The sequence below is a fragment of the Bos grunniens genome, chromosome 5 (genome assembly GCF_055505025.1).
Source record: "Bos grunniens cultivar Pamir isolate PY7600 chromosome 5, Bosgru_T2T1.0, whole genome shotgun sequence".
Taxonomy (NCBI): Eukaryota; Metazoa; Chordata; class Mammalia; order Artiodactyla; family Bovidae; genus Bos; species Bos grunniens.
In genome coordinates, this window is record NC_141169.1 from 106,103,128 (window position 1) to 106,129,057 (window position 25,930).

Genomic DNA, 25,930 nt, shown 5'->3' on the forward strand with positions numbered 1-25,930 from the left:
CTGCCGAGGATCTCACTAAATCAAAGACAGGGATAATTAAAAACATAATGGATGACTCGGGTCTAAAATTATCTCAAAATTGAGAGAAAAATTAAATGCAAGGTGCCAAAATTATTTTTACATTATTCTGGAATGTGAAAGAGGCATGCATTCAATAAGATTTGTGACCATCAAGGTAGGGCGGCCAGTGTTTCTACATTTTGCCTTGCTGGTCAGGGTTAGTTCTAGACTAGTTGTAAAACTCCATCTAATTCTAGGTTCTTGCATAACCCAGTGAACAGGCACGAGGTTCTCCTTGTCCTGTGCACTGTAAGAGAACCACTGCACTCGGGAACATTGCTGACCCCACCATGGTGAATCCTTCCTCTCTCCCCAGGACTCTGTCCCCTCCAGCCCTTCCCCTCCTAAACTGGGTCCCTCTCCTCCCAGCCTGCTGTCTGAGAAGGCAACTCTGAGGTCCTTGTGCTCCGAGTCCTCCGAACTGTGGCTCTGAAAGGGTAAAGTGAAATTTTCAGAATTCAAGAAAATATTTCTCTCTTAAGTGCCTGCTCTGGCCAGGAAATCTATGACTTGCCGGAACTGTCTGTTACGGATTTACAACATCAATTTAGTAGTTCAGCTGACTTCTCTTTTCTAGGGGACCTCCACCTTCTTCTCTAAGGTGATGAGTGTTAATGACTCAATAGGTTTTGTTTTGGGTGGGGGGAAGGGCTTCACCATGACCTGAACAAGTCCTCTGCTTTGCTGTATCCTGGCATAAACAGGGCAGTGTAATTACTGGCTAGTAGAATTCAGTGTGGGCTTCTCCGGTGGCTCAAGTAAAGAATCCACCTATCAATGCAGGAGAAGCAGGTTCGATCCCTGGGTCGGGAAGATCCCCTGGAATAGGAAATGGCAACACACTCCAATATTCTTGCCTGGAGAATTCCACGAACAGAGGAGCCTGGCGGGCTACAGTCCATGGAGTTGCAAAGAGTCAAGACAGGACTGAGCAATTAAACAACAATAGTCTTCCGTGTGTGGGGGTTACTGAGATTCTGCCACTGATCTGCCAACCCTGGCCTCCTACCTGTGGGCTTCCCAGGGCTGCCTCATCTCTCTTCCTCCAGATAAAACAAAGGACTTAGAAAATGAACAAAGACCAAGGAGAAAATGCTCCGCAGTGTGGGTAAGGCGTGTGTCAAACAGACAAATCGCCACCTCACTCTGCACAACTCCATTAGGTGCATGGGATTTACACTGGGAGATAAAAGAAGTCTGCCCGCAGTTTATAACTCCTTTGTGACCCAGATTTACATAACTGTTCTTAAAAAAATAAAGAGAGCCCCAAGGTTCTCACAATGCGCCCAGTGGAGGTGACGTGCGTTAAGATACTGACTTGGAGGAAGATGAAAAGAAATTACAGGCATGATGGAAAGCGTATCCTTCTCTCAATACACGGTATCCATACATTACATGTAATATATACACACATATAGGCATTTGAGTGTGTGTATATAAAACAGCCCGAGGGGTGGAGGCCAGAGCGTGAATTACATGAACAAATCAAGGCAGAGTTGATATCACTGAACAGACTGTGATTATGTTGATTGAAACCAGATTGAAAGAACCAGGGGAATTTGTTTGGGAACAGAGAACAGGACCAAAATATTCCCTCTGAGAGGAAATCTCATCAGAGGAAAATCTTGGTGGGGGGGGCGGTGGGGGAGGTGGGCAGGGGTAGAAGGAGGGGGCAGATTTTGGAAGAGTGGGAAGCGAAGAGGCATTTTCTCCACTTTCACGGGGTATGGGGTACCTGGCATGATGGAGGCTGCAGAGAGGGTGGTGGACAAAGGAAGTCTGGGCGGTGTGGGAGGGGGAAGGCTGGAAATGCAGACAATTAGGACCAGCCGTCTGTCCCTCCATGGCCTCGTGCGCTGGCAAATAAATTCACTCCAATTTGGTGATTGAACAGTGAAACATACCTCATCCCGAACTGTCGGAATTCAAGGATGGACATTCATCACGTGGAGGTTTGAAAGAAGCAAGATTAATGGACAGGTCTAGCAGGAAGCTTCAAAAGAATTTTTTTCGACAGAACATTTGGGGGAGGGGGTAAGAGTGAGGAGGAGGTAAGGGTCTGGCATTGGGCCAGTCCCTTGGAGAATTCAAAATTCTACCTTCCAAAGGAGGCAAGGCCCTAGTCAGTCATGACAGGTGACCACAGTCAGACCGGAGGACAGACTCCCTCAGATACAACACAGGGCCATGCTCACCTGGGGTACTGCCCCAAATACATGACTTAAAATGGGATGGTGACATTTAAGAAAAAATCCTTATGAGGAAGATTTCAGCTCTCAGAGGAACTTGGAAATCATTTAAGCCCCCAGACTTCATTTTACAGACGGATTAAAAAAAAGACCATTTTACAGATGAAAAAACCAAAGTCAAGGCGTTGCCAGCTGCCCAAGTTTACGGTGGAGTATAAGTTGGGGTCTATGACCCCACTTAGATGTTTCTACGCTTTTTTTTTTTTTTTTAGTTTTTTCCCCAAATTTTGTGCTGCTCTTGTGACAACTTTGCAACCCTCTATGAGTGAGTGAGTGAAGTCGCTCAGTCGTGTCCGACTCTTTGAGACCCCATGGACTGTAGCCTAACCAGGTTCCTCTGTCCATGGGATTTTCTGGGCACGAATACTGGAGTGCGTTGCTATTTCTTCTCCAGGAGATCTTCCCAATCCAGGGATTGAACCCAGGTCTCCCGCATTGTAGGCAGACGCTTTAGTGTCTGAGCCACCAGGGAAGATCCAACCCTCTATAGATCGATTAAATCATAAAAGACACTCAAGGGAATACAGCATAAGAATAGACGAGTTAAATGCGGAGGAGACCCACCAGCACATGAAAGGCTGCTTCTTCCCAAGCATTAGGATGCTGACATTTGTAGAACAACAGTTTTCTCTTTGGCTGTGATGCTGCTATACCCAACACCGGGAAGCACAGAAGACAAGGTCTGATGCCGATCACAGAACCCAAATCCAGGCTAGCCCTTCCCAATGCTCCATAAAGAGGAGCTGGTTCCCCCTGCTCCTGCAGCCCCGCTCAAGGACACAGAGGAAAAGTGCAGGGGTGGTCTGGTCCTGCTGCTCCTTCCCTGTCCCCACTCTTCCCATGGACTTGAACAAGTACAGAGAGTTCAAGTTCCCCTGTTCTATCCGAGGGCAGACAGAAGGCTGCCAGTCCTCCCGGGAAATCCCAACCTGCAGCCATTCTCCTCTGTTCATTTTGAAGTGGAGGAATTTCCATGGACAAGTTTGAACAAGCGATTCTACAAAGGAAACAAAAAAAAGGCAAATAACATTCCGATGAGCAGTCAGCGCTCTGTGGATAGGTCTCTCCACCGCATCTGAGTGGACTTAGAGCTCCTGTTTCTCCTCTCATCCCCTCTCCCAGATCCCCCTTGAGCACGTATGTGTGCACACACATCACTTCTGGAATGAACGGATGGCTAAGAACGTCCTGATCAAAAGGAGAATTTGTCAGAAGAATTACGAGGGAATCAGAAGTTGTTGCAAAGACACCCCTGGGGCTGGCAGTGCATTCTTCGGGTGTCATCCTTGCAGGGTGGGTTCTGAGGCACAGAAGGGGCCGCAGGGAAGAATACCTGGAGCTGGCCTTACCATATGCATCTCACCTCTGGCCACAGCAGGACAGAGCTGGGCTAGACAGTCAGAAGAACATACATAAAAGCTCTAGTATCGACCCCTGCCTGGAGTGGGCTAGAGGCAGCTCAGTCTGGAGACTGGGGCATGACCTGGGATGACACCCACAGATCCCTGCCAGACCCTGCTTCTGGCTACCCTGGCTGGAAGATAGCCTGGGATGCTCAACATCCTTCAGGGAGACTGAGCCACACTCGGTGGACAGACGGTTGAGTCAGGGACCTGCCTTTTAGTCCCAGCCCTGCCACTTATAAGTTAGATGGTCTTGAGCAACTTGAGTCATCTCAATAGGGAGTTAAGTTTCTTGGGACAAGGCTTCTTGAGCAGCCCCACCTGAGGCACAGTTCCTAATGTATAGATAAGCAGGAACGCCAGTGTGAATGACATAGCGGGCATTTGATGAAGCTGCTCTCTTGAGGGTTTGCTTGATGGAGCACTTACTGGGGCCACTGACCGGGGACTCATAGCAGTTCCACTTGGTGATCAGTGCAGAGTGGGCTTTGGGGCAAGAGAGTGGTCTGGGAGTTCAGATAGACCCACACTCAGAGTCTAGCTCTGCCATTTCCCCCGCCTGTCTGTGAGTAAATCACACTTTCGTAAGCCTCAGTTTTTCCAACCGTAAAATCAGGCTGACGACGCCTACCCCACAGAGCAGTTAGGGGAATCAATGAGGCATTGCATGACATACTTGCCGAGGGCACGCTGCCTGGCACATGGCAGGCGTGGGATAGAGTCTTTCCGTTCACTGAGGAAAATTCCTACCTTCAACTTAAATTCCCCCACTGGTAAACGGGGTGATCAGCTTTGCCTTCTTTCTGCCTCACGTGAATTCCATGCAGATTAAATAACATAAACACAGGTTGTCATGGTGTTACTGCCTTACAAGGCAGATGTAAGGAGCTGTCATTCTCAGCAGACAGGATTATCCCAGATCAAAGTGGTGGCAGCCGTCCTGCTCCTGGGACGGGCTCCAGCTGCGGTCCTCTGCCACCTTGAATCAGCTCTCCATGAAGCTCTCCCCAGCCTTCCCAGCCCATGTTGGCCTCCCCCAGCTCCAAGGTCCCAGGGCTCCGGGGGACGAGGATGCTTCTCGGTGGGGACGGGGGAGTGGGAATGAACTCACAGAGGAGTTGAGCTTTGCGTCTTGGGTCTTCCACTTGCTACTTCTGTGAGTTTGAAAATATGGATTCCTCTCTCAGAGCCTTGGTCTCCATATCCAAAAGAAAAGAGAGATAAACACCTGACCTGTCCATCTTAGGGAGCTCTTTCCAATCTCAGCTGATACAATGCGAATTTTAAATGAAAACCTAAGAGAACGGTGCGGGTAGGAATCATGAATGAGGACATCACTTCATGTGGATGACCTGCCTGCTAATGAGATCGCCCACTGTGCACGTGCTCAGAAGTCGAAGTCTCATAATATTACAGCTTAGGGGGTCCTCCTAGATCCCCCACCTCTGGGATATAGAGGTCTATATCAAGCACATAGAGAAAAAAAACCAACAAATACTCAATACGTCCAAATAAATACAATTACAGTAGCGACAGATTTCCTCTTCTTAGGCTCCAAAATCACTGCGGATGGTGACTGCAGCCATGGAATTGGAAGACGACTGCTTCTCGAAAGGAAAGCTATGACAAATCTAGACAGTGTATTAAAAAGCAAAGATATCACTTTGCCGACAAAGGTCCGTCTAGTCAAAGCTATGGTCTTTCCAGTAGTCATGCATGTATGTGAGAGTTGGACCATAAAGAAGGCTGAGTGCTGAAGAATTGATGCTTTCTAACTGTAGCACCGGAGAAGGCAATGGCACCCCACTCCAGTACTCTTGCCTGGAAGATCCCAGCTACGGAGGAGCCTGGTAGGCTGCAGTCCAGTGGGGTCGCTAAGAGTCGGAAACGACTGAGTGACTTCACTTTCACTTTTCACTTTCATGTGTTGGAGAAGGCAATGGCAACCCACTCCAGTGTCCTTCCCTGGAGAATCCCAGGGACGGGGGAGCCTGGTGAGCTGCCATCTATGGGGTCACACAGAGTCGGACACGACTGAAGCGACTTAGCAGCAGCAGCAACTGCAGCACTAGACGGCAAGGAGATCAAACCAGTCAATCCTAAAGAAAATCAACCCTGACTATTCATTGGAAGGACTGATGCTGAAGCTCCAATTCTTTGGCCACCTGATGAGAAAAGCCAACTCATTAGAAAAGACCCTGCTGATGGGAAAGATTGAAGGCAGAAGGAGAAGAGGGTGACAGAGGATGAGATGGCTGGATGGCATAACCGATTCAAAGGACATGAATTTGGGCAAACTCTGGGAGATGGTAAGGGACAGGGAGGCCTGGCGTGTTGCAGTCCATGCAACACAGAGTCGGACACAAGGCGACTGGCCAACAATAGTCACTCTGAGTAGTGATGGCTGAGCACCTTCCTTTGATTGGAGCTCCCTAAACATGGGCCAGGGTCAAAGTCATCTAGGAGCAGTTAATCTACTCCAGGCTTGCCGAGGCAACATCATTAATGAATGTACCCAAGAATTTCCACTTAAAAAAAGACTCCTCCACGATGGCTCTGATAAGCACGAGGTCTGGCCTGCTGTTCCCTCCAGGTTGATGTGTCTGCCTCGAGAGCAGCAGGAGGCTCTACCCTACTCAACCCCACAAAACGCTGAGCTGGGGAAGTGGTCAGAGTCTGCTGAACTAAGCAGAAGTTCCAGATTGATGGGTCTGCAATAAGGAGCCTGTTGGGATCTCATGTTGGGAAGGAGCATTCATGCTGATTACCTGCGTCAGAGCAGAAAACAGACCAAACCCAGAACTGGACTCCTGACTTCCTTGCAGAAATGGATGTCACTTTGTTTCTGCTGCTGCTGCTGCTAAGTCACTTCAGTCGTGTCCGACTCCTAGCGACCCCATGGACTGCAGCCCACCAGGCTCCTCCATCCATGGGATTTTCCAGGCAAGAGTACTGGAGTGGCTTGCCATTGCCTTCTCCGCACTTTGTTTCTACCCCCATCTAAAAGAGGAAAGGTAGATGAAGGAGCGAAGGAAGGAACGAAGAAAGGAAAGATACTCCCAGAGCCTTTCCATTATCATCACAAAATCATAGATGTCAGACCTAGAATTGGTTAATTCATAAAATAGATGACTAATGAAAACTTACTGTAAAGCACAGGGAACTCTACTCAGTGCTTTGTGGTGACCTAAACTGGAAGGAAATCTAAAAAAGAGGGAATATATGTATACGTATAGCTCAGACAGTAAAGAATCTGCCTGCAATGGAAGAGACTTGGGTTTGAGCCCTGGGTTGGGAACATTCCCTGGAGAAGGAAATAGCAACTCACTCCAGTATTCTTACCTGGAATATTCCATGCACAGAGGAGCTTGGCAGGTTATAGTCCATGGGGTTGCAAAGACTCAGACATGATTGAGCAACTAACACACACACACAGCTGATTCACTATGTTGTACAGTAGAAACTAACACAACATTGCAAACCAACTATACTCCAATAAAAATGTGTAAAATAGTACTGAAGAAACAATATAATAATTTTTTTTTGGATACAAAATCTGGTCACTTAACGTATAAATTTCCCTTTTCCCCCTGAAAAGTGGATGACCCAAAGAAATCAATGTGCCATGTCTCTCAGGAATTCATTGCAATCTTCTGTTTTTCCTTAATGAAATCCACTGGACATATCTTCTTATTCAAACTTACATCAAATTAAAAAATGCTTCTGTAGGCAAACAATAACACAAGCAAAAACCTTCCTGATTTTGAGTGTAGAAACTGAAGCCCAGAGAAAGGCAGTGGCCTGACAAGTCCTCATAGCAGGTGTTGTTACTGTTGTTATTCAGTCATTCAATCGTGTCCAACTCTTTGCAACCCTATGGACTATAGCACGCCAGGCTCCTCTGTCCTCTGCTGTCTTGTAGAGTTTGCTCAAATTCAAGTCCACTGAGTTGGTGATACTATCTAACCATCTCCTCCTCTGTCACCCTCTTCTGCCTTCAGTCTTTCCCAGCATCAGGGTCTTTTCCAATGAGTTGGCTCTTTGCATCAGGTGGCCAAAGTATTGGAGCTTCAGCTTTGGTAGCAGTGTGGCATAATGGAAAGTGGACTGAGCCAGGACTGCGATTATTCAAGTACCCACAGACCTGCCAAGATCCCACATGGGACTTGTCCTAATGCCTTAGGAACGCACAAGATTTCTGCTTCTGAAACCCAACCTCCGCAAGATAGAGTCTTGTTTCTCAGGCCATGCTTCTTACATAAAGCTATCCTCACTACAGCCTGCACCCTTTAGGGCTCTTATCTCCACATCCTCACTCTGGTGGCTCCTCACTTCTACTGCCCCACCCTTGCCCCATCCCAGCCCATCCATCTACAGCTGATGCAGGACTGATCTCAAGGGGCTACATTTGCCACCTCCTCCACGAAGTCTTTGGGGATCTGCCTCCTTTGCACTCCCAGGGCATTTTCACGATTTTCTATTTTGCCATATCCTTTGTGTCATTGAGTTTTTAAGTTGTATAAAGGCAAAGACCATGTTTTACCCTTTTCAATGCCTCCCATATTGCCTTGCACACAGGCAGGTAGTCAATACCTATTTGTTGAATTACAATGAATCTTTCCCTGAGGCATTGATCTGGGTTCTGCCCCTTTCATTTCAGGCAAAAAAAAAAAAAAAAAAAAAGGACATAAAGGCCTTGATTAATTTTTGGTATGAACTGCCCACATTTGAGTGGAAAGATAAACAAGGAAAAGTCCGAAGAGAATTTGAAGCCACATGGAAGAGATCTATTTTCACTGCAGATCAGTAGAACAGGAAGTAAAACGCACTATGTGTAATATGTATATAATGAGAAAGGCATTTGGAAGTCATTGACATCTCAAGATGTGTGAATTTATGACCCCAGGGGTTTGGTTTGCTCAAAGAATGTCCCCTGAGGCTGCTGCTCTGAAAAGAACGCCTCCCCAGTCTGAAGGTAGTGTCCAGTGCCAGTGTGACGACACGTTGGAGAAAGTGGCCCGCGGGACACCCCACACACCCCTCCTCAGTCTTCTGACCTTGGAATGGGTGAAGTACAGTAAAACCTCTTCCAAAAAAGCCTGTCCCCCCGCCTCCATGGGCCCCCAGTTCTCTGTTACCACCACCAGCCGGACCACTAGGACAATGAGCTGCACAAACATCTCAACCAAGATCCCTCGCAGGGCTTCCCTTAGTCATGGTGAAGTTGCCCTGCACAGCTAAGGTCTAATGCAGGCCTGGTATCCACACATGGCTATACATGCAGTATGTCAGGTCCCAACATGTGGGTGTGGACTCTGTCTTCCCAGGGTAGCAAGGGACCATTTTTTTAGTTTGTGAAAGGGAGATTTAATAAGAGTCTTAACACCGTGAAGTTAAAATGAGGCAGACACAGCCCCAGCTGGTCTCCATCTGCCTTCGCTGAGGACATTAAAAGTAGCAGCAAGGGTGAGAGAAGAACTATCTACTGTTATCCACGTGGGCGGGGTGTGCCACTGCAAATGTGGATTTGGTCACCCCTTGCTGAGCTGCTACAATGCACCAGGCTCTGTCCTAGATGACCACAAATGCTACGTCATGTGTTACCTTACTTATAACCCGTGGTTTCCCTGGTGGCTCAGATGGTAAAGAATCTGCCTGCAATGCAGGAGACCCAGATTCAATCCCTGGGTGGGGAAGATCCCCTGGAGAAGAGAATGGCTACCCACTCCAGTATTCCTGCCTGGAAAATTCCATGGACTGTAACAGGCAGGTTATAGTCCATGGTATTGCAAAGAGTCAGATTCGACTGAGTGACTAACACTTTCACTTCACTTATCCCTTACCTCAAACCTCTGTGATAACCATTGTTCTCTTACTAGAGAGGAAGAAATTGAAATTAGATAATCATTACGAATAATTAGGCATCAATGACTAGTAGGTTGGAGACTAGAATTCAGGCATTCTGACTCTAAGCCTACTATTCTTTCCAACAAAATAGAGATGCCAAATGGGTTTCAATCTAAGTTCCAAATCCAATTGATTGATATATGGCTCCCTGGAGACCTGTGCTGAGGATTAGAGGGCCTTGTGAAGCTCAGTGGGAATGAGTGTTATAATTGATTAGGGATGTCTACTATGTGCCAAGATGTGACAGTGGAAAGGAGTGCTGTGATTGATTAGTGGTGTCTGCTGTGAGCAAAGAAGTGACAGTGAGAATGAGTGTTATGATTGATAATGATGTCTACTATGTGCAAAGAAGTGACAGGGAGAAGGAGTGCTGTGATTGATTAGTGATGTCTTGATTAGTGATGTCTGCTGTGAGCAAAGAAGTGACAGTGGGAATGAGTGTTATGATTGATTAATGATGTCTACTATGTGCAAAGAAGTGACAGTGGGAAGGAGTGTTATGATTGATTAATGATGTCTACTATGTATAAAGAAATGACAGTGGGAAGGAGTGCTGTGGTTGATTAGTGATGCCTGCTATGGGCAAAGCAGAGAATGGTAGCACATGTGCTGAATTTGTCACCATCGCACTAAAGAACACTTCAGTGAAAGAACAGGTTACCCTGTTACAAAGTTTTGTCATAAATCTAATTCTCCACCATAGCCTTTAAAATGTTTCTGCACACATACCCCTCAAACATTTCCACCATTCTCTCAATTTTCTTTTCCCAGGTCTCCACATTTCTCTTTACATGACCAGCCCCCCAGATAAGTCTTGGATCAGCATGGCTTATGGACACAGATTTCCCTTTCCCGGGCTTCTTCCTGTATGCTGCCCCAGTTCAACCTTCCTCATTATCCAGAAAGGCCCTTTGGGGATGGAAAACATTCTCAACTCACAGAGGGGGGATGTTTTACATGACCCTTGACAACTATTCCCCAGGACGACTGTTACCAATGCAGGGCTGCAGCTGCCAGGACACGAGGGATGGAGGCTGAAAAGTGGGTGTGCAGATGGAGAAGGGGGAGGGGGTGGTGAGAAGGTAGGATCAGCCTCAGGGGCCAAAAGGCTGAACGTGGCCAGTGGAAAAGTGGCTTTCAGAGTTTAGGCGAAACAGCAGGGTCTGTTTTGAGCAGGGAGCTGATGAGGGCAGAGGGCAAGTTTAACAACCAATAGCCACACAGCCTAGGATGACTTACTGCCTGGTGCAGCTAACCATTAAAAAACATCAGGAGGAAAAGAGAAGGGGGAAACGGCTCTTCTTCATTTTAACGCCATTGTCTTAATCGCTGAAGTCACGTGGACATCACGCCGCGGGCAGAACTGACTGCAGCTGAGAACCGGGAGAAACCAGATCCCACCAGGGGCCCCTTTTAAAGCGATTAAACTCCTATCAGACCCAGCCGGACCCCCTGACAGCAAAGACGTCATGCTTGGAGCGGCAACCCTGGGAAATGCTCATTGGGCAAATCAAGACCTTAAAAAATAATTACGGTTCACACATCCTGAAGCAATAATGACTTCAAACTGCCTTCACATGTGATTTATATATAAACTTGAACCTTCTCCCCCATTCCCCTTCTGCTCACTCCACCCAAATCCAAGTGGTTAGAAAGTCAATATTCTTAGGTCTTGCTAAAAAGTCCAGATGGAAAAACCCTGGTCTGCATCAGGAGGAAAAGAACTGCTAACACCACCTGCCATTAAAATTCTTCTACACCCAATTGTGCATGAATGTGAGTATGTGTGTGTATTCCAAGAGGTTCAAAGGGAGAAAGAGAAAAATTAATTAAGCCTATGCCTCTCTGCCAAAGATTCAAATGGTCTCCAGGGCCTGCTTTTGAGGCAAAGAAATGTACTACTACAGGGCTGTTGGTTCTGATCCAGTTTACTGTAGAAAGAGGGGAGAATGAGGTTAAACCCGAACTGGGGCACTGGAATCCACCTTGCCCTCTCTTGTCGTCCCTGTGAAGGGGGCCCAGGTCGTGACCACTAAATGTGCATCTGCTTTGTGCCAGGCCCTGGCCCACGGGGAGGGAGAAAGGAACACAGAAAGCTGGAGAAATCCCTTGGATCATTGGCTTTGTGGTGACAAAAGAACACAATGGAGACAAGCTCTTGCTTTTGGGAGGTCCCAAGGGGGGACTGACAGGTGGGATCAGGAAAAGGGAAAAAGTCAGAGGATAAGCTGGCCCCTCAGGACAAACTGCAAATTGAAATGAGCATCTGGAACAACAAATATCTTTCAATGTCAGCCTTAAAGACGGAAACCAAGAGCTCATGCCTGCAAAGGAGAAAGAATTAGAGGCTGAGAAACAAAAGAGAGGGGGCTTCCCAGGTGGTGCTAGTGGTAAAGAATCTGCTGGCCAATGCAGGAGACGTAAAGAGACTCTGGTTCAATCCTTGGGTCAGGAAGATCCCCTGGAAGAGGGCATGGCAACCCACTCCAGTATTCTTGACTGGAAAATCCCTTGGATAGAGGTGCCTGTCGGGCTACAATTCACAGGATTGCAAAGAGATGGACATGACTGAGCGATTTACCATACACACACATAAAAGAGAGAGAGAGAGAGAAAAAAAAAAGATGGCCCCACAAAGCCTTAGCTGATGAAATCTGCTCTAGGGCCCCAGCCCCTTCTGGGAAACAACAGCTAAAGCATCTTGATAACCTGGGTCTGGGACATCAGCAGGGCTCTGTCTTCCACTCACGCTGCAACTGCAGGTGTAAAGAAATGGAAATGAAATTTCACAGCCAGGCAAAGATCCCAGACATATGCTCCTTCCTGAAGATAACTGAAATACGAAACAGCCCCAAAGAGGATGGAATCACTTCTAAGACCTCTGGGAAATAGCCGCTTGCTGGGGTGTGAAAGGCAGGAACCAGAGCCTGGTGTCACTCAAGCCAGGGGATAACGGCAAAAGTCTTGGAGAGTGAAGAAAAGGCGCATCCTGAACAGGCCTGGGGGATTCCCAGGGCCTCTAGTCAGATGCTCCTCCACCAGCAGGAACTGGCTGCCTCTGGGGAGCCTCCAAGAAATTTTACAGGGGTCAAGGAGGAAGGGCGTGGTCAGTCTCCATCCTCTGACTTCATCCCAATTGAGAATCCAGAAGAGGAAGCGAAGATGAATTCTAAGCACAGAAAGGATAAAGCCAATTTAGAAGGGAGCAAATGTGATTATGTACTCAGTCATGTCCATCTCTTTGGGACCCCATGGCCTAGAGCCCGCCAGGCTCCTCTGTCCATGGGATTTCCCAGGCAAGAATACTGGAGTGGGTTGCCATTTCCTTCTCCAGGAGATCTTCCTGACTCGGGAATTGAACCCGTGTCTCCTGCATTGGCAGGTGGATTCTTTACCACTGTGCCACCTAGGAGGTACTAAATCAAGTGCTAATTTCAGGGAGAAAGACACTGTAAGAGCAGTGCTCACCAGATGAGGAGTGGGGGGCATAAATCGAACCAGAAAACCCAAGCAAGAGCCTTACAGGCCACACCTACTTCCCAGCTCTCAGGCTGATGGGATATTCTGAGAATGCCAAGAGCCCAATCAGAAAAATGAGCACCGTTTCACCAAAGAGAGGAAGGGTTTGGGCATGTCCACGTGTGCGGGCACAACACCTGTATGTACCTGTGTGTGTATATGTGTGTACGTTCCTTTTGCTACATCATTGGCCACAGAGAAAGAAGGAACCACTCTGTCTACTGCCAAAATCATTTCAGAGCTTAAGTCTTTCACAAAAAGGAATAAGCTCCTTGTGGGAAGGGATTAAACCTCATTCAGTTTTTCACCTGGCTGTGTGCATGGAGGCACTGTTCCCAGAGTGAATGGCCTTAGTCCCCTGTGCTGGGAATTCCTAATGCCAGCCTGAGGAAGTTGGTGCCTAAATCCCAGGCCTGCTCTCTGATCCCTTTCCAGTTTCTGCCGGGCAAACACCCTTCATTCACTCATCCATCTTTTGACAACTGTATATTGAGTGTTCATTTGAAGCCAGGCCCTGGGTTTGGCATGGATGGAAATGATGCTATGAAGATTTCCTGCCCTCGGGGAGTCTGTAGTCTAGGAAGAAAAGTGTGGAACCAGGAGTCAGAATAAGAAACCTGGGGTGTTAGGGAAAGTCAAGGGTGCTTTGGGAGCAGGGAGCCCTTGTGAAAAACTGGCGATTAGGGACAACCTCCCAGAGGATGGGATGCTGAAGCCAACAGCAGAGCAAGAGCAATGGGGGCGGCAGGTGGAGAGACTATTCCAGGTGGCAGGAACCAAAGCTCAAGTCCCGAGGCTCAGAGGCAAGATGGTGTGTGGCATGTCCTCAGAAACCATTGTACAATCCAGGAAGGCTGGAGGAGAGAGAGGTGGCAAGGGAGGCGGGGAGGGGAGAGGATCGGAGCAGGAGAGAAGGAAGTACAGAGAGGATGCAGGTTATGTCAAAGGAAAATGTGATAATATTTCAGGTAGGAAAAATGACCTGAGTGGGGGTGAGAGATGAAGGTGGTTTTGATCAGGGTAGTGGCGGTAGAGATAAAGGGTTTAGTTGAACTCAAGAGCCACCTCTGAGGTTAGAATTCTGATGATGTGGAGGCTGCCTGATTGTGGGGACCAGCAGTGGGGCGAGCTGAGGATGGCACCCAGGTTCTGTGTGGCCAAACAGGGCAGCGGGTGGTTTCACTGACTAAGGTGGGGAACCACGGGGCACACTCCCTGGCAGGAGAGCAGTTTGTGGCCCAGAGTGAACCCCGTGTGGAGTCGGGACACACTGAGCTTTTGGTGCCCACAAGACATCTGGGTGGGGTATCTACTGGGCAGCAGGGCAGATGGGTCTGCAGCTCATGATACAGTCCCTGTATGCTCGGCAGTCAGCCCCACACAGATACGACACCACTGGAATACCTGACATTGGAAAGGAGAGAGTAGAGGTGGCAGAGTCCAAGGCAGAGGAGAAGCCAGCTAAAAATAGTGGGAACAGATTGTCAGAGGCAGGGCAGAGAGCAGGACCATGTGGGAAACCCAGGCAAGAGAGCATTTCAGGAAGATGGCAATGAGGTAAGGGTGCTCAGAAGCTGAGCAGGAGGCTGGCCTCAATGGCTTCAGTGACGAGGCCATGGGTGGAGGAGGCTCTGGGGCATGTTGGCGGGGGAGGCTGGGCTGCAAGGTGCCTGAGCCTTGCAGGGACACTGCAGAGATGGTGTCTCATGAGAGAAGTTTGGTCATGAGGAAGACAGAGGGTCAAGAAAGGGAGGCCTCCCAGCATGGCGAGAGGGACACCACTTAGCCTCTGGATCACACACCCCTGGGTCTTCCTGACAATGACACTCACGGCTGGATTAGGTCAGTTTCCATCTTCTGACTGTGCCTACGTCACATCCTATTATGCCACGGATGTGCGCAGCACCTGTCCTCGCTGGAGTTCAGAACACGTTCTCATTATTAATACTGCCTCCTGGCTCCCATTCCATGCCATTGGAGCTAAGGCAGCAAGATGATCACTCTTCCCATCTTGCAGGTGAGCAAACCCAGGCAGAGCTGGACACCACTCGGCGACTAAACAACAAACAACTTTCTGGGCTTCAGCGGTAAAGAACCAGCCTGCAATGCAAGAGATGTGGCAGGAACGGTGGGTTCGATTCTTGGGTTGGGAAGATCCCCTGGAGAAGGAAATGGCTAACCCACTCCAATATTCTTGCTTGGGAAATCCTATGGACAGCCCATGGGGTAGCAAAAGAATTGGACACCTTTTAGCGATTAAACAGCAACATACCCAGGCAGTGGAGACCTGTGGGTGGCAGGGCTGGAAGGCAGCTCCGTTCCGCTGCCCCCGCCCCCTAGCCTCCCCCCTACACCCATCCCTCAGATCAGCAGCCTCAGGGATGCCCGAAACATTCAGCTACTAACAGAGTCATCTGAGGACTCGGGGGGAACTTGGGCTCAAGTCACTTGACCTAAAGGAACTCACTCTGTTTCCCGGTCTGTTCCAGGAAGCCTGGTAAAACTCCTGGTGAATGTCAGAAACTGAATCTGGTCCCCATCAACCCATCTGTGTGGAGCTGCTGAAAGGGAATCACACACAGTCCTCTCCTCCGACAGCCAGACGCTTAATTAGCACAACAATGCTGGGGCTCGGACCCTGAATCACCACTCCAAGAGGGAGGGGTGGGGATGGGCTCCCAGAGCTTCCAGACCAACACCAAAGCAGAAGGACCACATCTGCTCAGCATTCGAGCTCTCTGAACAGTATGCACAACCCCGCCTGGGGCAGCTGGGTGCCCTTCATCCCCGCAGCAGGGAGATGTGGATTCAATAATGCTGGCCAGGCTCCACCCGGGGCTGGAGAGGTCAAGGTTCCCTGTACATTTCTAGAATGAGTTTGTTGCAACATCACAAAAGGAGAATATCTTCATTCGTTCTTGACTTGTTTAATCAATGTGGGTCTAGGGGATTCTCAAAAAGGGCTGGTACTGCCCCTCTAAAGGGCTTCCCAAGTGGTGGTAAAGAACCCACCTGCCAATGCAGGAGACTTAAGAGATGCAGGTTTGATCCCTGGGAAGATCCCCTGGAGGAGGGCATGGCAACCCACTCCAGTATTCTTGCCTGGAGAACCCCATGAACAGAGGAGCTTGGTGGGCTACAGTCCACGGGGTGGCAAAGAGTCTGACACAACTGAAGCGACAGCATGCATGCACACATGCACTGCCCCTCTAAAGGCCATCGTGAAAGGGGGGCAGGTATTCCTGGTTGTCATGGTGACTGACCCGGAAGAGGCGATTGGCAGTTACAATGCCTGCAGTGCATTTCACCCTCTTGAGAACCTTCCTGTGCAAATGATCACAGCTGCCCTGCTAAGAAAAAGGCAGCTCTACCTGAAGACCTGAGCCCACCCAGTGACTGTGGAATTCGCAAGGTGCTTGAAGGAAGTTATCATTGATCACTGATAAGCTAATAGCTTGTCTGCCCTCCGACACCCTCTTTTCCTCCACTGACCTCCGCAACAATGAGCCTTATCCGGCCTGGGGTGGGTCACTGTGATCTCCAGCTTCACACCTGACCCCTGATCTCCAGCCTCTTGCCTGTCCACATCTCTGTCAGCAGAGTGCTCCCAAATTAGCTGGGGCTTGCTCTGAGGGAGACTTCCCTTCTCTGAGCCACACCCACCCTCCCCTTCCTCATCATCCCCTTAAATGTAGACTTGGGCCTCCACTGTCCAGGGCACAAGCAGGCAGGCAGGCTAAACCAGATGGCATGAACAAGGCTTGGGGCTCCTTTAAACATGGGGGAGTGTGTATGTCTGCGTTTTGTGAGTCTGTGTGTGTGTGTGTGTGTGGTGTTAAGGTGATTGTGAGTGATCACAACCCAAAGGTCATGTCACTGGGAGGGCAGCACTCCAAGTGTCCGAGCCTGACTCCACCGCAGGTCCAGCCTGGGCAGGCTTGGGTTGTGTTCAAGAAGTTTGGCATAGCCTCCTGGGCTGACAACGACGGAAGACAGATGTGTGCAGCTAGAATAATGGGGATCATGAAAAGGAGTAGCCGGCTCCCACGTGGGAAGAGATGGGAGTCGGGAGGTGGAGGCGGGAGTCCTTTAAAGCTGGGCAGGAGGGGCGCCAGATGTGTGCTGGGTGACCCTGGGCAGGGCGGCCCCGAGGAAGATGTTTCCACAGGAAGAGGGGCTGCGCTCCCTACAAGGGGCTGGGCCCCTGAGCTCCTCTGTGCTCCACACATCGGGAGCTCTCTTAATTCTCTTCTGCTGGGAAAGGGGTCCTAAAGAGCAGCCATCAGCCTCGCAGCCTCACCCACGGAGGAGCTGAGGTTTGGAGCGGCTAAGTTCCCAGCCACCGGTGCACAGCCAGGGGCAGGGTGGGGGCTGAGGAGACCTCTGCAGCCTCCTGCCACCCTGAGGCTCCAGCATGTCTCTTCCTGATCCCGCCACCCCTTCCACTCTCCGCCCTCCCAGACGGCCAATCAGCCAATCTTCCCTCCCTTCCCAATCAGCTGGCCTCTGGCTGCGCTGCTTTCTCTCTGGATCCCAGGATCCTGGAAACTCCCACTGTGTTGGGAGAGAGAGGCAGGCAGAGCTGAAGCGAGCGGGCAGGACACCATCCTCCTGGGGCGGAGACATCTTGGCCCTGCTCAGCTCAACCCTGAAATGAGGTGACCGAGTATCGACACACAGCCTGAATTGTCCTGGGTTGGGTGGGGAGGGGTAACAGACCCCCATGTCTTTCCTTCCTGTCCTGGGTTGAATCACGTCTCCCCAAAAAAGGTATGTTGATGTTCTAATGCCTCTAGGACCTCAGAACGTGATCTGACTTGGACGTCGAATCTTTACAGAGATGATCAAGTTAAAACAAGGGTGAGTCCCAATCCTGTATGAGTGGTGTCCTTACGAAAAGGGGAAATGTAGGCCAAGACAGACAGGCGTAGAGGGAAGACGATGTGAAAGCACTTGGGGAGGGTGCTGTGTGAAGGTTATAGAGATTCGTTACAAGGTTATAACAGGTTATAACAGGTTACAGAGATTCGTCTACAAGCCAAGTAACACCTCAGGCTACCAGCAGCCAGGAGAAAGGCATGGGCTGACTTCTTCCCTAGAGTGCTCTGATGGAGCTCAGCCCTGCCAACACCTCGATCTTGGACCTCTGGTGTCCTGAAAGGTGAGACAACAAATTCCTGTTGTTTTCACGCATCCAGGTTGTGGCGGAAACCCCAGGGAATTCACAGGCTTCCCCACCCTCATGGTCTTCTCTAGGCTATCTGCCACACGCACCCTAGGTCTCACTCAATGTCTACTGCAATGATGGAAGGATGAGTTTTGTTAACAAGCCATGGAGCTTGTTATGTGTCAGGTATCTTGGGGATCAAAGATCCACAAGCTCCTGGACCACGTCTAGAAACTCAAACCATACCCCGCAGGACCCCACTTCCTCCCCGTTAAGCAGGCACCCCAGTGAGTCTCAGTCATCATGCTACTCCCAGTGTTGCCCGGCAAAGGAGACCTTCTGGATAGATGGCCCTGGTCTGTGGTCAGCCAAGTGAAGATCCCAAGCAAATAGGGCAGCTTGAAGGGGCAGGAGGCCAGGGCAATGGGATAGAAATCCTGCAACCACCCCAAACATCTGTTAGGAGCACAAATACCAGCTTGACATGGATTAAAGACATTTCGAAGTCAAAGAGAGAACAGTCTGATGCTGCAGCAAATGGATCAAACCAAATGGAAAAGCTGAGGCCGTGCTCCAAGTCCTCCTGAATGGAATTAATAAACTGACAAGGAGGGAAAGTCTGAGAGGGAGGAGAGCAAAGCGCGCGCACGTGGGAAGAGCAAGGAGCCTGAGCAAAAGCCACACTCTATAAAACAGCAATGTCCCAGGGAAGGGGAGAGGGGAGGTTCAGCAGGACAGGAGAGGGGGAGAGAGCTGGTCCTGGACTGGAGGAAACATCCGGCCAGAAAGTCCACACACACCAGAGCGCAGCCACCCATGTAGCAGACCTTAGACGTCAAAAAAATACGAATACAGATAAGAATCATAATAATCTGTTATTGATTTATCCACTTGAAAATGTATTTCCTTAAAGCTGCCTTTTATTAAAAGTTTCCCACGTGCCATGCACTGTTTAAAGCATTCTGCACGGTTTGATCATTTCATTCCCATACAGTTTATGAGTTAGATTTTTATTCCCATGTCACAGGAATCTGGGCTTCCCAGTGACTTGGCGGTAAAGAATCCATCTGCAGATGCAGGAGACACGGGTTCGTTCGATCCCTGGGTTGGGAAGATCCCCTGGAGGAGGAAATGGCCACCCATTCCAGTATTCTTGCCTGGAGAATCCCATGGACAGAGGAGCCTGGCGGGCCACAATCCAGGCGGTCACAAGGAGTCGGACACGACTGAGCGACACCACTAGCACTAGCGCAGGGGTCTGAGCATCCTAGATAATCGACTCAAGGTCATCCCACTAGTAAGTTGAGGAACTGGGATTCAAAGCCAAGCTGGCCTGGCTCCCATACCCTAGAGCTTTCCCACTGAACATATTAGACATGCACTTGCTGAAAGCCACCTTCTAGAAATCTCCTCTAAGAAAGTAACCACATCTGTGCATAAACATTGATATAAAAGGATGGTTAACTGTAGTACAAAGACAGTGGCCACAATGCAAGCACTCCACAATCAAGACACAGTTAAAGGGTGGCACATGATGGAGTTGGAGAAGGCAATGGCACCCCACTCCAGTACTCTTGCCTGGAAAATCCCATGGGCAGAGGAGCCTGGTGGGCTGCTGTCCATGGGGTCGCTAAGAGTCGGACACGACTGAGTGACTTCCCTTTCACTTTTCACTTTCACGAATTGGAGAAGGAAATGGCAACCCACTCCAGTGTTCTTGCCTGGAGAATCCCAGGGATGGGGGAGCCTGGCGGGCGGCCATCTATGGGGTCGCACAGAGTTGGACACGACTGAAACGACTTAGCAGCAGTGGCGGCATGATGGAATATTATGCAGTGAAAGTGATCATATGCAAGAAAATTTAAAGACATGGAGCCAGATATACGAAGCAATACTATGTGGAAAATTTCAGTTAAAAATTATTCATCAATATGATGTGCTGTGCTTAGTCCCCTTATTTTAAAATAGGAAACAGAGACTTCCCTGGTGGTCCAGTGGATAAGAATCTGCCTTGCAATCCAGGGTATGCAGGTTCGATCCCTGGTCGGGGAACTAAGATGCCATGCCACGGGGCAACCAAGCCCACATGCTGCAACTATTGAGCGCCTGTGACACAAGTAGAGAGTCCATGCACCGCAACAAAGACCCAGCACAGACGAAATAAATAAATAAAAACGGAAGCACACACATGTACATGTGCAAACACACACAAAGAGAGAAAGAACATCAGGGGCTATTCTCTAAAATACTGATGGGATTTCTGGTAACTGTCTTCTATTGATTCTGGTATTTTGCTAATTCTCCACGATGGACACACTTAGAACAGCTATTTATTTCATGATTGTACAGCCATGCTGTATGTTATAACTACTTCTGGAAGGACCCCCAAAGTTTCAGCAGTCATCTTTTCCATTTCCCAGTGACCAGATGCAGGAAAGGGGAGCCTTTGGGTAACCCCAGCCAGTCACATGGTGCTTCTTTGGCGCTGATCTTAACCTAGGAAAAGCCCAAACTCTTGGATTAAGGAGGCAAACATTTTTTCATTTCGGGTTAGACAAAATGACCAGATAAGTGAACTAAGTCTGCTGAACTAAGAGGGGATGAGGTAGCACCATGTTTGGGGGAGGCGTGGGAGGATACCAGGCAGAGTGTGTGTCGTAAATGACAACCGTGCCCTTCAATTCCAGCAAGAAGGGTGAGAAGCACTGAAAAGAGGCATAGAGTGGGAGAAGGGGAATCATTTATAAATAAACAAGAGGGCAGTGTGGGGCAGTGGTGAGGGACACAGACTCTGTAATCAGCAAAGAGTGATTCCAAGCTTGGCCACCACACTTCCTTAACCCTTCAACCTTACATAACTTACATGGTCATTCTCCAGATATTAACTTGGGCAAGTACCACGTGCCACAGGGCATCTCAGGTGCCAGAGTTATAGCAACACAGCCAGGATACAAAAAAGCCTTCCAGCCCCCCGCCAACATAATTTGCTTATAAGCAGGAGAATAAGAACATACAATAGAAAAACACCTGAAATATACACTTTCTCAATTGATCTTAGAAGCAATGTAGAAAAACTCATCCAAGCCTCAGTTGCCTTGTCTGCAAAATGGGAATAAAATAGCTATTTCCTCAAATAGTTGGGAGATGTCCTGAGATTACACGTATAGTACTGAGCATGGTTCCCACTTCAGTAAATATTAACAGTCAGCATTCTTTTGAGATTAAAAGAGTCAGGGTTACTCTCATACTCTGAGTGACGACACAAGGATATTATGAGAAGGGGTTGCGACCATTCAGAAATTGCAGAGTTGAAGAGAGTTCAACTCCATGTGATGAGGGAAAATCAAACCAACAACACTGTGGTCTTGGGTTTCCTCGTGGCTAAAAACAAAGAGCAAAAATTTTCCTCATCTTCTGGTGCATCCAGCCTCATTTAGAAATCAGAAGAATCCCTGCTCATTTCTTTTGATAAGGTTAACATCTGCTCTTTGATTTTCTCTTACTTTAGGATGGAGTTTAAGAAAGACACAAGAACTGGGCAGTTTCCCCTGCTCTCATATCTCCTAAGGATTGTTGTTGCTGTGGTTCAGTAGCTAAGTCATGTCTGACTCTTTGTGACCCCACAGACTGCAGCAGGCCAGGCTCTTCTGTCCTCCACTATCTCCAGGAGTTTGCTCAAATTCATGTCCATGGAGTCAGTGATGATATCTAACCATTTCATCCTCTGATGCCCTCTTCTACTTTTGCCTTCAGTCTTCTCCAGCATCAGGGTCTTTTCCAATGAGTCAGCTCTTTGCATCAGGTGGCCAAAGTACTGCCATAGCAAATTGTCTTTGGAAGGTGCTTGGCTGCTCCTCTAAGCCCACAATTCCCAGAGCCATTTGGGAGCTGTGGGAAAATTAAAGACTCAAATAAAATACGGTTCTCCCAAAGCCAGGTTACAGACTACAGCACAACCTCCCACACAGGCTTCTGGGATAAAACCCTACCAGTCAAGGGCATGTCTGATCCATGCCCCAACCACAGTCCAATGGCCAATGATCCCCCAAGGGAAGATGGAAAGAGATGACATCTTGGCAGGCAAAAAGAATAGCTTTCCAGAAATCACACTTTATAAGCCTTGGGCTCCAGCCCCCTGGAGAGGAGAGGTCATTGGAGGCTAGAAAAGGGCATGAAGAGATAGACTTGTGAGTTTGTATGAGCACGTACCCACCAACGCATATGCAAGCATGTTTTAAGTAACGGGTTTCAGGGCTTTAATCAGACAGACTATCCCAGGGTTCCACAAACCAGTGGTTTATTCAAGGCACCCCGCAGAGGGGCTCAAGGGTTTGTCTGCACTTGACACCAGAGAAGATCACTTGAGAGGCTTTTCCTCGTCTGTGTAAAGCCAGGTTTGGCAGAGTCCTGTAAGTTCAGGAGTTGGGAGTATTTGTTTTTCCTCCTAAGCTCCGCTCCTACACCCAAAGGAGTCCTTCTTTTCCCCAGTAATGGGAAAGCAACAAAACACTGAAACAGGTACCCGATGCAAATTCACAGAAACACTTCTGAAAGGCAGCATCTCAAATGCTACAACCTCCAGAGCAGAACCCAGGAGATGGAGCAAAGGGTTAAACCAGGAACAGATGTGGAGACCCCCAAGAGGGGCTTCCAGAAAGTTCAAAGAACACTCCAAGGGGGAAATAATGCAAACCAAAAACGTCAAAGGGGAAGAGGAGTCACGTGGGGACATAACAGGGCCTTTTCCCCAAACCACGATGCCGTGGGCAGTGGGGGAAGGGAATGAGGATGCTGCTCTGAGATGCAGCTTCAGTACTGCATAGATAGCCTACCTTCCAAGCATCAGTCAAGCCCCAAACACTCCGTGCCTCTCCCACCTCTATGCCTCCATCTGCACCATCCAGCACGTGTGCGTGCTCAGTCATGTCCAACTCTTTGCGACCCCATGGACTGTAGCCCTCTAGGCTCTTCTGTCCATAGGATTTTCCAGGCAAGAATACCGGAGTGGGTTACCATGTCCTACTCCAGAGGATCTTCCCAACCCAGGGATCGAACCTGCATATCTGGCATCTCCTGCATCGGCAGGCAGATTCTTCACCACTGAGCCACCTGGGAAACCCCATCCAGAGCTACCCCCCTAGTTCTCTTGCCTGATCCAGGGGTCTCCTCATCACCCACCAGCAGTCTCTTTGGAACTCCAACTGCTTTCCATGGGTAACAGTCCCATGACCTTAATCGTTTCTAGCATGAGGTATGTTTATCCAAGGATGTCTCACACTTCCCCAGCTACACTGTGAGTTCACGGAGGTGAGGAGCCAGGCATTTTTTGTTACTTCCCACCAGCAAGGACACAACATCTCACCACACCAGGCACTCAGGAGCTAGTGGCTGGATGAGTGGGCTTCTCCGCACCAGAGTTTATGCCCAACAGATCACCCAGCAGAGTTTGTCTTCCAGATTAAATAAACGAAGCATAGTGAATGTTCCATTTTTCTCTCTCTCATGCACCTTGCCATAACACACATACAACGCTCAGGTTGGAAAGTCTGCTTATCTGGGGATTTTAGGAACCACCACAGTCGGTGGTGCATCTCCACGCCCAAACTTGGACTTGTTCCTTCTTCCACTGACAAGTTTCTTTCTCTCATATTCTCTTCTCTTACTGGGCCATTGGGTCCTTCCAGTCTTACTTCCAAATCAGATCCCAAGTCTTCTGGTTCCTGAACATGCCTCTCGAGACCACCCAAGTCAGGCCACCATCCTCACTCGCCCACTGTCACACTGCCTCTGAGGCCTGTCCCCCACAAAGCAGGTCAAGCGACTGTCTACAAATATTAAGCAGATGATGTTATTTCCTGCTCCAAAGCCTCCAGTGACTTCCCAACATTTTTGCAAAAGACTCTGGCTTCCCACCATATTTGGAGGGGGTGTGGTTTCTAACTACACACCTCCGCTCGTGACACAAATAAACTCTGTACTGGCCCATGAAACCCTACAGGATCCAGCCGGCCTCTCTCACAATCTGTCCCAGCTGCTCGAGCCTGCTGCTGTGTCTCGAACATAGAGATCTAAAATATATTCTGCGAATTCTCTAGTGGTCCAGTGGTTAGGACTCCATGCTTCCACCGCAAAGGGCATAGGTTCAATTCCTGGTCAAGAAGCATGGCTCACAGCCTGGAAAGTAAAATAAAATAAAATACCCTCTCCCACTGTGTATCACGTCACTTGGCTTTATTATCCATCCTGATGCTAATCCCCATAGGGAAATTCTTTCTTTCTCCCTTTCTTTCTTTCCTCCTTCCTTCCTTCCTTCCTTTTCATCTATCTGCTTATTCATTTCTGCGTTCAAAGATTGTCTGCACTGGAATCTAAGCTCTTTGAGAACAGAAGATTGGCTTTTCTCACTCTATGCTCTGTCTCCTGCACCTAGAACCGTGTCCCAGCACATAGCAGGAGGTTAATAAATATTTCTGGATAGAAGACTCTTTTTTGGACACTAACGTAGGAATCACCTGCCAGCAGAGCCAAGACTTTATTTAGCCCTGGCCAGGAATGAAGCAGTTGCTTTTTCTAAGTTATCTAGTTTAAATTTCCCATGGAAAAAAGAGAGCTTTTAAGACAACCACAAACATACACTCAACCAAGACAGATTCATCAGTGCTGGAGAAGTCTTGCCAATTTCTGGGATCCCCTTGTGATGCTGTAGTTCAGTTCAGTGTAACCAACATTTATTATGAGCTGTATTAATTGCTGGCGGATATAATTATAATGGGCTTCCCAGGTGGTTTCAGTGGTAAAGAACCTGCCTGCCAATGTAGGAGACATAAGAGATGTGTGTTCATTCCCTGGGTCAGGAAATTTCCCTGGAGGAGGGCATGGCAACCCACTCCTGGAGAATCCCATGGACAGAGGAGCTTGGCAGGCTACAGTCCATAGTGTCACAAAGGGTCAGACATGACTGAAGTGATTTAGCAAGCACACACACATAATTATAATAAGGCCCTAACCTACAAAGCGAAGAAGGCAAGGGCACCCCACTCCAGTACTCTTGCCTGGCAAATCCCATGAACGGAGGAGCCTGGTAGGCTGCAGTCCATGGGGTCTTTAAGAGTCGGACACGACTAAGCGACTTCTCTTTCACTTTTCACTTTCATGCATTGGAGAAGGAAATGGCAACCCACTCCAGTGTTCTTGCCTGGAGAATCCCAGGGACCGGGGAGCCTGATGGGCTGCCGTCTATGGGGTCGCACAGAGTCGGACACGACTGAAGCGACTTAGCAGTGGCAGCAGCAACCTACAAAGGGTGGACAGACTCATGGGGGAGACAGACCCAAGAGCATCAATAATGTAGCAAATGATGTACTAGAGGTGTGTTTCTGGCCTTCAGGAAGGTTTCCTGAGTGAGCAGGTGTAACGGTCAACCAGGCAGACAGAGTCAGGAGAGAAGTCCTGAGCTTTGAGAATAACACGAATGGAGGCAGGATACTCAAGCCTAACATGGGGGGAAGGGAGAGTGGGTCATGGGGTCAAGTGTATCATGGACTGTACTTGATGGGGGACAGAGAGTCTCCCGCAAACCTTATTCAATCCTACACCTGTTGGGTAGTGTGGATTTCTATGAGCCA

General features: G+C 48.8%; 1 protein-coding gene and 1 long non-coding RNA gene across 4 annotated transcripts in view; one reads left to right on the plus strand and one right to left on the minus strand.

Moving 5' to 3' along the window:
* NTF3 (neurotrophin 3) overlaps positions 1-25,930 on the minus strand; it is a 76,870-nt gene that overhangs the window by 30,234 nt on the left and 20,706 nt on the right. The window lies entirely within an intron of this gene.
* On the plus strand, positions 11,267-15,763 carry LOC147372923 (uncharacterized). The gene is made up of 3 exons (XR_015164917.1): positions 11,267-11,395; positions 15,156-15,266; positions 15,628-15,763. It is a non-coding gene; the product is annotated as an uncharacterized LOC147372923 (long non-coding RNA).